Here is an 11,224-nt window from a genome sequence, read left to right as displayed (position 1 = left end):
AACATTAACAAATCAGCCTTGGTACTTGAAATATTTATACTTTGTGGCTAAAAGATAGAGTCATTTTTTTTCCAAGCAATATGAGGTGTTTATCCAGAATGTAAATAATTCTTAAGGAAAGATTCATACATGCATGCAGATCCATGTACTTGTATTATATGTATATTTACTTCATGCTGCAATCCGTTTTTTCTTAAATCTGAAGCCCCTGCTGAAGGCTGGGTTTCTCAAGGAACTTCAGGTTTAGGCATGAATGAGAAGCAACAGATGGGAAAGAGGAGTGACTGGAGCATGCAGGGAAAAGTGCTTATAAAATACAGTGTATTTGGTTTTTCTTGAGGTGGCTAGAATGCTCAAAATTAGTTAAGGAAATAAGGTACCCATATAATCCAGTGCTGGCTAAAACGCATCCCTGAACAACTTTTAAATGCTTCATTTTGAACTCAGGAGCTGTAATAAACAGGAGGAGTAATAAGTGACATGAAAGTAAAAACTCCGGGCAGCAGAGTGCACACAAAACGGCCCAGTGACCAACAATTCCCTACCAGTGGCTCAGAGACGAAATATATTAACATACATAATAGATCTGGAGAGTGACAGTTTATGACACAGAGGGGAAGATTATCCTGTAACAGAAACTAAACACCCCCAAGAGTAACGCTTTTCCCTCCTTATTCACAAGAGCAATAGGAAACAACGGGGTTGTTCATACGGGAAAGGGGAGGCCAGGAGCAGAGCTCCCATTGGCTTCAGTGGCAGCGATGTATGTCTTTAATCAGGAACCACATGCAATGGTGGCAGAGAAGCCACCTAAACATTTTAGCAGAGATCTGAGTGGACTTAGAGCATTTTCCCCCATTTAGTCTGCTTCTTAGCTATCTCAAGCTCTTCTTTAATCAAAGATCACAATTCTAAAGACTTTTTTTTTTTTTTAATTAAAGCAAACAATTTCAATAAGAGCCTGAACCAACCTAATGTCGAGCTCCTTGGCTGCTGGCTCACCCAGTTGTACCACTGTTGTGATGAGCCCTTGGCTGGCGTCACATACCTCAGAGTTACAGGAGGAGCAGTGTGAAATCCTGAGGCCATCAGCACGGGTGAGCTATTTCTGGTGCCAATTTGAACCCAGCCCCATTTGCCTTCTAAATCGTAACTCCGTGTTCACATTCCTTTAGAGAATCACAGAGCTGTGCATACAGCAGGTTTGAAAGCTTTGCCTGCCCTAGAAGTCACACACATGTATTTCCAAAAGCAGCAGGCTTCAACTGGCTTCAAGCCTTCGTGTTGCGCGCAGTGCCACAAAAGCGTTATGGTAATTCTGAGCGCTGATCCATTTAGATTCTATTTTAATTGTTTCCCAGCTACTTCGTGATTCCAGCATATTGTTAAATCAGCGGTAGATAAACGTAGCAGGAGGTAACATCTTTTGTATTGCTGCGGGGAGATCACACCTAAAATAAGGCATTAAATTCTGGGTATTTCATTGCCAGAGAGATGCAGACAAATCAGAAGAAATTCAGAGAAGAGCAATAAAAATGATTAAGGATCTGAAGAGACTGAGTTATGAGTGGAGAATAAAGGAACTTAATATGTATGGCTTGGCTAAATGATGACTAAGAGGGAAACGATACCCTTCAACAAGTACTTGGAGGACATAAATATCACAAATAAAAAGGAGTTCTTTAGGGTGCTGAAGGACATACAACTTGGGATAAAAGGATGGTGTTAGGCAAAAGGAACCTGGCTCTTGACATACATCATTAAAATCTAACAGACCATTTCTGGGAAACCAGATTCTGACACATTTATCTAATCATGTTTCAGTATTAATTTTTGCCTATTCTAGGGAAAAAAGAATTGTCTTCAACTAAAGACTGAGCAAGAACTCCCAGATGCACTGCGGGGATGCGCACGCCCAGAACAAAAAACCCCAATCCAAGTTGGGAAAATGGCAAAAAAAGCATTCTGAGTATTTGGAGGTTGATATACCCTTCACTGAGAGCCAAAGGATGTATAAGATAATAAATTAGTGATGTGTATTTTAGGAATGTGTCTGTTGCCAGGATACCATAGGGAAAATAAAAGTAATAATGCATTTCTTTAAAACATACACATTCCATTAATTTCAGTGAGAATTATACCAATATTTTAATGGGAGAACAGACCACTAAGAAGAATAACTCTTTCTGTAATTTTCTTATAGCACCAACTTAGAATTCTAAGCTAGCCTCAGAGTTGGAAGAAGAGCCAAAATAACCTCCATGGGCATCGGGGTGCTGTGGCTGCACGTCCCAACCCTAGCCTGTGTTAGAAAGCAGCCGTGGGTTCAATAGGATTGAATGTCTGTGTGAGATTGGGCTTTGCTGTGCCTCTGCTCGGCAGAGCGGCTCAGCAGCATAGCAGTGTTAAGTCCTAAAACTGCTAAGTACAACATATATATCACCTTGTGGTTTTTCAGACTTACTGCATGGAAACTCCCCAGCTGAATTTAGAGCTCCCCACCCAGTAAATTATTTGCTTCCAGCTATCCCTTTGCTTTTCTGGGCAAAGGGGGAATCCTGAACCTTCGCGCTCAGGCAGCTCTCTCTGAGAACTCGGGACATCCGTTTGCTCCTTGCAGCTCATGCAGAACAGGGACAGAGATGTTTTGGGGAAGTTTTTGTCTTTTCCTGTCATGACCCACATCCGTTTCTGGTGAGATTACAATTTGACGCATGGGTATTGGTTTATGCTGGTACCCTGCAGCAACCTCCCTTGAGAAAAGGTTTGGGAAGCAGTGCCCGGTGATGGGAGGTCATGGGAAACCGACTCCCCAAAAGCAGCAGGAGTGGGAAGCAAAAGTGTCCCGGGTGCCTGCAAGCAATGAACTTCTCCCTCTGGCTTTTGCGTTTTGGAGAGAGGAAGCACAAAGCAGAAACATCTGCGTTTCTAACCCTTCTTTGTGAGAATCACCTAAAGATGCTGATGCTGTAATGGGCGCGCGGAGGAAGAGCAGTCCATTTCCCCGGATTAGCATCCCATTACAGCGGTGCTCTGAGGACACAATCGGATTTGTTTATCCCAGAGTTAAATCTGGCGATAAATGCACAGTTCTGCTGCTGTCAAACGCAGTCACTGGACCTCCTCGCCAGATTTCTGCCCCAAGCCATGGTCAGCAGCAACAAGGAAGGACTCCCCTCCATAAAATGAATCACCTTTAAGATTCACACACTAGCACTGCCAGTTGCGTGCTTGCTTTTCAACACTACTAGAGGTCTCTCCCACCTTTTTTACCAGCTAAACCTGCTCAGAGCTAAGAAATGTGTACAAACTTGTTTTAAAAGTGAGATGATTCTTTATATGTTGCAAGGTAAGCATGGCAACCAGCAGAAATCATATTTACAGAGGTGGAGGTCAGGAGCTTTTGTTTTATGAAAACCAATCTAGTCAGAGAAAGTTCTAATGTGATTTCTATATTGAAATATCTTAATTTCCTCCTTTGAACATCTTGAATAATGAGAATTAAAGCCCAGTCTTAGTTTTTAGATTTTTTTAAGACTATTTTTTCTCACTGTTCTTCTTCTGACTATCGTTGTTCATGGTAACACAATTATTTCCTGGACAGTGGTTTATTATGCCATAAAATTTTGTATTTGCCTCCCCATCTCACCAGGTGATGTTGAAGATAGTTTGTCAGTGTCTGTGAGATGGGTAGCCACAACCTCTGTGGAGTGCCTGGAAGTTTGAGCCACCGCATTTAGGTACTACCACCAAGATGTTTACTCCAGCTGATGGTTGGTGAGGAATAGTGTGAACGGAGACTCTCCCAGGGAATGAAGATCTTGTTTTCATGACAACCTCTTTAATTATAAAAAAACCCCAAAACCAAAAACCAAAAAAACCCAACATAAAATGGAAGGGAGTATAATTATGCAGAAATCTGGCTAAGCATAATTGCTACTCAGAGCATCCCAGGAGGCCTAAACAGGCCTTGGAGGGCAGCATATTTAACCCAGCCCAGAAACATGGAATATGCATGAATATTCTATAAATCACAGGTTTCACTTAGTCAGGTGTTTTATTCTGTGAGGTTTTTTTAGCTAAGAATTAGGTGAGAATCAGATGTGACCTGAAAAGAGATACACGCACTGTGCTGTAGGAAACTTGTGTGTGTGTGATTTTTAAGCCAGTCGCTGAGTTATTCATGTATGGTCTTACAGGTGCATAATCACTCATTTGAAATCCTTAAATTGCCTGGCTCCCAGTCATAGCTGTGTAATTTGGAAGCTTCTGTTCTGCATTTTACTACCAAGGTACATATGGTTTCACTTCAAAACCGATTCCCACAAATTTGTGTAAGTTTTAGATGCTTCTGAAGATTATGACCAAAGATGGACTTGATCATGAAAGCAAATACTAAATTAATACAGTATTCACTGTTCTTGCATATTTATCTCGTGCTTTGGCACCTCAGCTTCTCAGAGATAATGTTGCTGAATATTAAACACATGGATTTAAGCCCAACAGTGGGTCCACTTAGTGTTAGGGGTGAAATTGGAAGAGCTTTCCTCCTTTAGTGTGCTCACAGAAACCTTGGCCAGCCGCGGACAGTCACAGCTGCACCACAACTTCTGACACCATCAGCTTCGCGAGTGTTGCAATAAACCTCCGTGTGAAACTGTGTGTGCTGCGTCACCGAAGCTATGCGCATATATCACATGGATGACTTTGTAAGCAGACTATACATTTACATGTGCATGTATATTTATGTATACGTGCTAGGATCCTCTTGGTTGAGAATGAACCTTGAGCTTACTGAGTAGGGGATTTTGGCTTCTTGGCCGATGTTTGTGCCGTTTCAAAATCGGACGGTACGTGCTGCGCGCTGCCTGCAAGGTCTGCAGCACGGGTGTCTGACCTGCTCAGAGCGATGGAGACCTGGCAGCGTGGGAGCAGTGCGTCTCCTCGGCTTGACCTCCGGCGGCCCCACCACAGCCTGGGTACTGGTCCCACCTGAACGCCGTTTGCCTGGGACAGCTCGGGTTTGCTGTAGGATCGCTCTCAGGAGCGGCCCAGCTCCTTCCCAAAGCTTCCGAGCAAGCCCAGCCGGCGGCTGGTGCTGCCCATGGCGGTGCCGCCGGCCCCGGCGAGCGGCGGGGGCGATGCCCGGCGGGACCCCCGCAGCCCGGGGGCGGCTCTGCCCCCTCCCTCCCGGGGGCACGGCTGGGAACCCCCCGCCCCCGCCGAGGCGAGCCCGGCGGCAGCACGCCTCCTCCCGGGCTGCGGAGCGCGGCGGGGAGCGGCGCGGGGCTGCTCCCTCCCCCTCCTTCCTTCCTCCTCCTCCTCCTCCTCCTCCTCCGCTCCCCCCCCGCAGGGCAGAGCCGGCGGAGGCGGCGGGCGCGGATGGGAGGACGAGCCGGCGGGGCCGGGGCAGAGCCGGCCGAGGTAGGTGCGCCGGGATGGGGTTGGCGGGGGGGGTGTGTGTGTGTCCCCGGGTCGCGGATCCCCAAGTTTGGAGGCGGCGGGACTTTGCGGGAAGTTGGGCGGCCAGCCGGCAGCGCGGCTCGGTTGGGCTCGGCTCGGTAGGGCTCGGCTCGGCAGGACTCGGGGTACGGCGGAGCGGAGCCCCGGGGGTGCGGTCCCGGGGGGCGCGGTGCTCCCGTCGCGGCAGCCGGCTCCGGAGATGCCGAGATTCCCCCCACCCCCGGCTGCCCCCCGCTTTACTCCAGCCTGGCGGTGCCGCCCCGGCAAACGGGGGGTCGGGAGCATGTGTGTGTGTGTGTGTCCCGTTCCCTCCCCCCCCCCCCCAATCCCGGGAGCGGGTCCCGGGGGTGCGGTTGGGGCACCTCGGGGCGCCCCCCGGGTGCAGCATCCCCCGGTGCCGAGCCGAGAGGCGGGGTGGGGGGACACACACTTCTCTTCAAACGTGCCCCCGAGCAGGTTCGTGTTCCGGGGAGGAGGAGAAGAGCACAAAGACAAGGCAAGTCGCTGTCACTCCGCGGGCTGCCCGTGCGGGCGCATCCCCGCTGCCGCCGGGGGACCGCTCCGGTTCCGCCGCTCCTGCGGCGCTTTGGGAGAGAAGGCACTTGTAACGCGGCGGTCTCGGAAAGATTCATGGAATTCCGGCAGCGCATCCTACCCAGAATGAAGCCGTGGATGGATGTTGCCATTCACTGTTGCATATTTTTAGGTGAAGAGGGGTATTTCTTAAATGCAAGCTGTTGGCTGTTAAAAATAGCTTCCTAACATGCTTTTGCTGAGAATGCAGTCAAGGTTCAGTGACGGGTTATTATAGTTAGAGTCTGTTAAGCAACAATTCACCAGCTGAACTTTGGTGGTGTCATATATGTTGTTGGTTTTTTTTTTTTTTTTTCTGTGCTACTTCATTAGAATACTACAGCCGTACTCTGCAGTGAATTGACTTTCTCAGGCACAGCTCGATTTGTAGGTTGACAGGATAAATGATAACGTTTCTAGGATGGTGTGTCTAAACACCTTCCAAACTTTCAGATATGGAAAGGTATTCATATTTTTTTATTATATGGTTCTATGGCCTAAAGTTCTCTTCATATTGATTTGCTTGCATGTGGCATAAGAATGGTTTCACTTCTTGAATTGTTAGCGAGAAAAAAAAATCATTATTATCTCCTGTAGAACAAACACGTGCCTTTTGTATTTTGTGACTAAAAAAGCAGTGTAGTCAGCTGAGCTGATTACAGATTAAAACTCAAAGTTTGCTGGAACTGCTCATGAAGACGAAATATTTTTAAGGTTTAACTGAAAATCATATGCACTCATTTGTGCAAACAAAATGGAACAGCGTGGCACTTGGTACTGACAGGGGTCTACTTGATCCCTGGCAAAAAGGGAAATAGCTATCAATAACAGGTTGCAACATATACATAAGCTGTACATATGTACTTATACCTATGCTATTTATATACATTGATATATATATGTTATATACAGACACACACACACTCACTCACTTGTAAACAGACAATACTAATGGAATAGTTGTCTTGAAGCTTTTTTTTTTTTGTCAGTGATTAAAATGTTGTCCCACGTCTCTTGCCCTGAGAGCTTCTCGGCTGGTGCTGGTGCCATTTCACCCTTGGGCATTGAGTCAAAGGGTTCCTCTGGCTCTTCACATGCCAAAAGAAAGAAAATCAATTTGAATGCAGAAAAGAGGAAACTACTTGTATGAAGATTTAGTAGTGAAACCACCGTATTTTTTTTTTTTTTTTTCCTAAATGGCACTTAGATCCTGTGTTTATAAGTGTGGCCACCATGTAGCTCTGAAATCAATAACAGAAGAGTTTTATGGTTCAGATTTTGTAACAGAAGGACTAATCTCAAATTCAGACTGTTACATTTGGTGGTTTGTAACAGGAACAGGATGAAACAGTGGAGATTTACATGACAAAACAATTCCACTAATGCAATGGCAGACAGTAATGGATTTTATCTTCTTTGCTAAACTCAAGGTTGATATCTGGAAACTGTAAATGAGAAGGTTGAAGCAGACTCTCGTATTTGGATTATTTCATGTGGTTGAAGTGGAAGGATGAAGTTATGTATTCCACTAGCAGCATTAGCAACGATGGGATTATGTAGGCATAATCATAGAGATTCAAATAAGATACTGCCTATATTTTAGCATTATTTTAAAGCAACCTGTGGCAGGAGCTCTATGAGAACCAGGGGTTTCAGTGGGCAAAGATTATGTTTGTAGCCCAGGTGACTTCAGTGATATTGCACGTGTTTTTAAAGATAGACTGTGTCCCAAAAGTACCTCTCAAAGTATTTGTTTAATATCAAGTTGTTAGGTGGACGACGGTAAACTCTTGTGAAGTTCATGAGGAATTGCTAACCACGATGCTACAAGCCCTCCACACCCCCAATAAAGATTTCTTATCAAATTCCTCTGCTGACTGGGAAGGGAATCCTTCTAATTAATAAGTACTTTTCCTATGCTGAGTGCTTCCTCATAGGTTCATAGGAGCAAAATTTTAAGAAGTTGTATCTCGGCATCGTATAACCATTAAGTTCAGTGTTTTGAACGTTATTCTGACATACTTCCTCTGGAGCAAGCTAGCAGCAGTGGCCTGATCTTGCCTAAATGACATATTGATTTAGGAAGGTCAACCATCCAACCGCGTTCCTCTTTTGGTACAGATACACCACTTGGGTGAAGAAAGCTGTGACTTAAACAGGTGCCAACATATCCCTCTCCCTCCCAAGCCTTACTTACCCTTACTGTATCCTTCAAGGCCATATGTCCCACAATCAGGCATTCCAAGGAAATGTCCTATTAAACCATTAAGTGCTGCCCTGGATACTCAGGTGATGTGAATCACTCAGTTTCCGACATCCTATGGAGTTTGCAGGAGCTTCACCCTGGTTTGAACTGGGTAATTAATTAATTCCTGTCAATTAATTGCCCCTTAATCGCTGGCTTCAGGCTTCAGTTCTTCCCTTAACCCACCTATTTTTCTCCATACCTTGCACAGGGAGGGATAACTCTGAATTCCCACCATATTCCTTGGCTGGAGTTATGTTGCTCAGCTGGAAGAATCTAAAGTGCTGTGGAAAAACAAGGTAGATTCCCAACAAGAGAGCATTTTTTTTCACTGCTTCCCCCCACAAATTAATATTTCTTGTTTATTTATGTTATTTAGTGAAGTGCACTGTTTTTCTCACTGGTGAAGTGTGGTGCCAGATTTGGAGTCTAAATACAGCTATTCACGCGAGGGGAAAGGATCTGTAAGCTTCTACAAGTTCTTATCTCAAAGCAGCTTGAATTATGTTGATCTCTCCGCTTATGCAGCAGTTTCCCTAAAATTGTCTAATTACATATAGCTTTGTTGACCCATTCCCTTAAAAATATGTAGGACTGCCCATGTACCTAACAGAAAGCGTGTTGTACCGTCACACTGGCTGTTTGTCCCTACGACCTTTTCATTTGTGTTTCCCGGGCTGAAAGACATGATTACAATTCTGTCCTGGTTGCTCGACTTGGTTTTTACATGCGAGGGAGACAGGAAAGCTACCGAGGAGCCGGAGCGCGGCAGGCGCGTTGCAATGGGAGCACTGTAATCCTTTGATTACACAGCTGTGCCTGACATACCACTAAACAGCACTTTAGGGGCAAGCAGTTAATGTAGCTTTGCTATGGAATATTTATTAATTTATGTTACACCTGGTTTCCAGCAGCTGTTGAGTGTGGCTTGTAAGCACCAGTTTTAAGGAGCGTGGCATCCTTATGAAGAAGAGGTAACTAGGTGATGCGCCTGATACCTAGCAAGCAGAAACAGAAAGGAAAATGATGTCCAGTTGGGTACTGGAGGCTGATGGCAGTGACAAGGCAGCTGTGGTGGTGGTGAGAGACCAGATGTGACGATGAATGCGAACAGGAGTGAGTGGTCCATGGCAGGCTCTGTCCCAACACGCTCTGTCCCCCTGTGGCAGCACGCCAGAGCTCACGGACTCGCCAACCCCAACCCGTTGCCCTGCCTCTTCCCATTCCCAGATCCAGCTCCTTAAAATTCCCACAGTAGCTTGACCTGGCTGAAATGCATGTTGGACTAGATGATCCCTGAGGTCCCTTCCAACCTGTGATTTTGTGATTTTCCAAATCTCTCAGGTGGCAGGCCAGCTGGTTTCCTTATGAACTTGCCAGAAATGAGGTAGTACACATAAGCTAACCCAGCTCCAGAAATATTTTTGGAGCTCCTGGTGCAACAAGCCTTCCTCCCTTGCTTTGCAGAAAGCTAAAGCCCCTGCAGCATCAGGGATGGCGAGAGGCACTTGGCTGCCAAGGCGCCTGCCTTCTGTGTAATGGTTTTCCTTTGAAATGAACAGTTATGTAAAGAAATGTGGTGATGGAGAGGTAGGGAAGTGACACAGGCCTTTATTCTTTTATATGCCAAACTACTAAATACGCGCTTTGTATTCTAAAACATAATGTGCCGTTTTTTGGATCATCAAATATGCACACCATTTTATAAATAAGTGTGGTTTTTTTATGCCAACTCTGTATCTGAGGCAGGTCGTTCCTCACTGTACAAAGTGCAGATCTGCACCTAAATGGCAAAATACTGAAACTGACATTTTCATTTGCCTCACGCCTTCCAGTAGGGAAAAATATGTTTCACAAGGAGATATTTTCCCTGTAAAAACCCTTGATGTTCAGTGTGGGTGAGTGTACCCTGCTATCTTACTGTAAAATTAGAAAAACTGATGAGATTGAAAAAGACTTTTGTATTATTATTTTTTTTCCTATATTGGTGCATGCCTTAAGTCTGCCAAGTTTGTTAGACGTGGTAACTTCTCAGGATTGAATGGAATATAGGGAAGGATGTATCTTCCAAATAACAGCAGTCATCATGTTACAGGTGAGTTTTAACTGGGAAGAAGAGCAAGATCAAACAAAGAGAGTGAAGATAAAATGTAAGGTTCAAAGATGTACAGAGGAAACACGATAAGACTGCTCTGAAAAAATGCAAACCTCTGTAAGATGCATAGGAAAAATAATAAAAGATTTAGCTGCAACATGTACTTAAGGGATGGAAGAAGCCTGATAGATGGTAATGTTGAAAGAGTGCTATGGAAGTGAGCAGCATGTTAGATGTGAGTTTGCAATGTTGGATGATTTCAGATGATTGATGATGATAATGTCCTTATCTGCTCTACAAGCCCAGTTAAAGTTCAGGTCTTGGAGCAGTATGGGGGAAAAAAGCACTTAATTAAAGTACTTACAGATCTGGCACCAAATCATTAGTGAGGTGCCAGCAAATAGGAGAGAGCTCAGGAAAAAAGTGATAGAAATCAGGATTCTGGAAGGTTTTGCACATGATCTGAAGAAAATGTGAGAGCCCAGTGTTAACCTTGCTGTGCCTAAGCTAGGAGATAATGGCCTATGAGTGCTAGAACTTATTAATCCAAAGAAGGAGAAGGATTCGGTTTGTCTGGTGCAGCCAGGAGGTTTGGCCATGTAAAGCTAGAAATGGGAGGAAGTGGAGGAGGATAGTTTAATAGATTATTAGGAGTGTATGCCACATAATGAGATGAGTTTGCCTGCAGGGCCAGCTCTTCACAGGGGAGCTTCATCTCCTGAAAATACTTTAACAGGTCTTAAAACGAACACTTTTTGCAAGTCCATCAAATGCCTTATCTAATATTCCTCTCCATCCTCTTCAATTTTGGCTACTTGTTAGTTGAGAAATTTGTCTTCCAAATGAGC

At 45.0% G+C, this 11,224-nt stretch overlaps 1 protein-coding gene across 1 annotated transcript in view; it reads left to right on the top strand.

Moving 5' to 3' along the window:
* The first annotated feature begins 5,338 nt into the window (after positions 1-5,338).
* Positions 5,339-11,224, top strand: part of CHST15 (carbohydrate sulfotransferase 15) — a 47,547-nt gene continuing 41,661 nt past the window's right edge. Inside the window, exon 1 of the mRNA XM_075107520.1 lies at positions 5,339-5,424. The gene's annotated coding sequence lies outside the window, so the exon portion shown is untranslated. The remainder of the gene's footprint in view (positions 5,425-11,224) is intronic.

The sequence above is a fragment of the Phalacrocorax aristotelis genome, chromosome 12, assembly GCF_949628215.1.
Source record: "Phalacrocorax aristotelis chromosome 12, bGulAri2.1, whole genome shotgun sequence".
Taxonomy (NCBI): Eukaryota; Metazoa; Chordata; class Aves; order Suliformes; family Phalacrocoracidae; genus Phalacrocorax; species Phalacrocorax aristotelis.
Note: the sequence above shows the minus strand (reverse complement) of the source record. Positions and strands in the feature narration are given on the sequence as shown.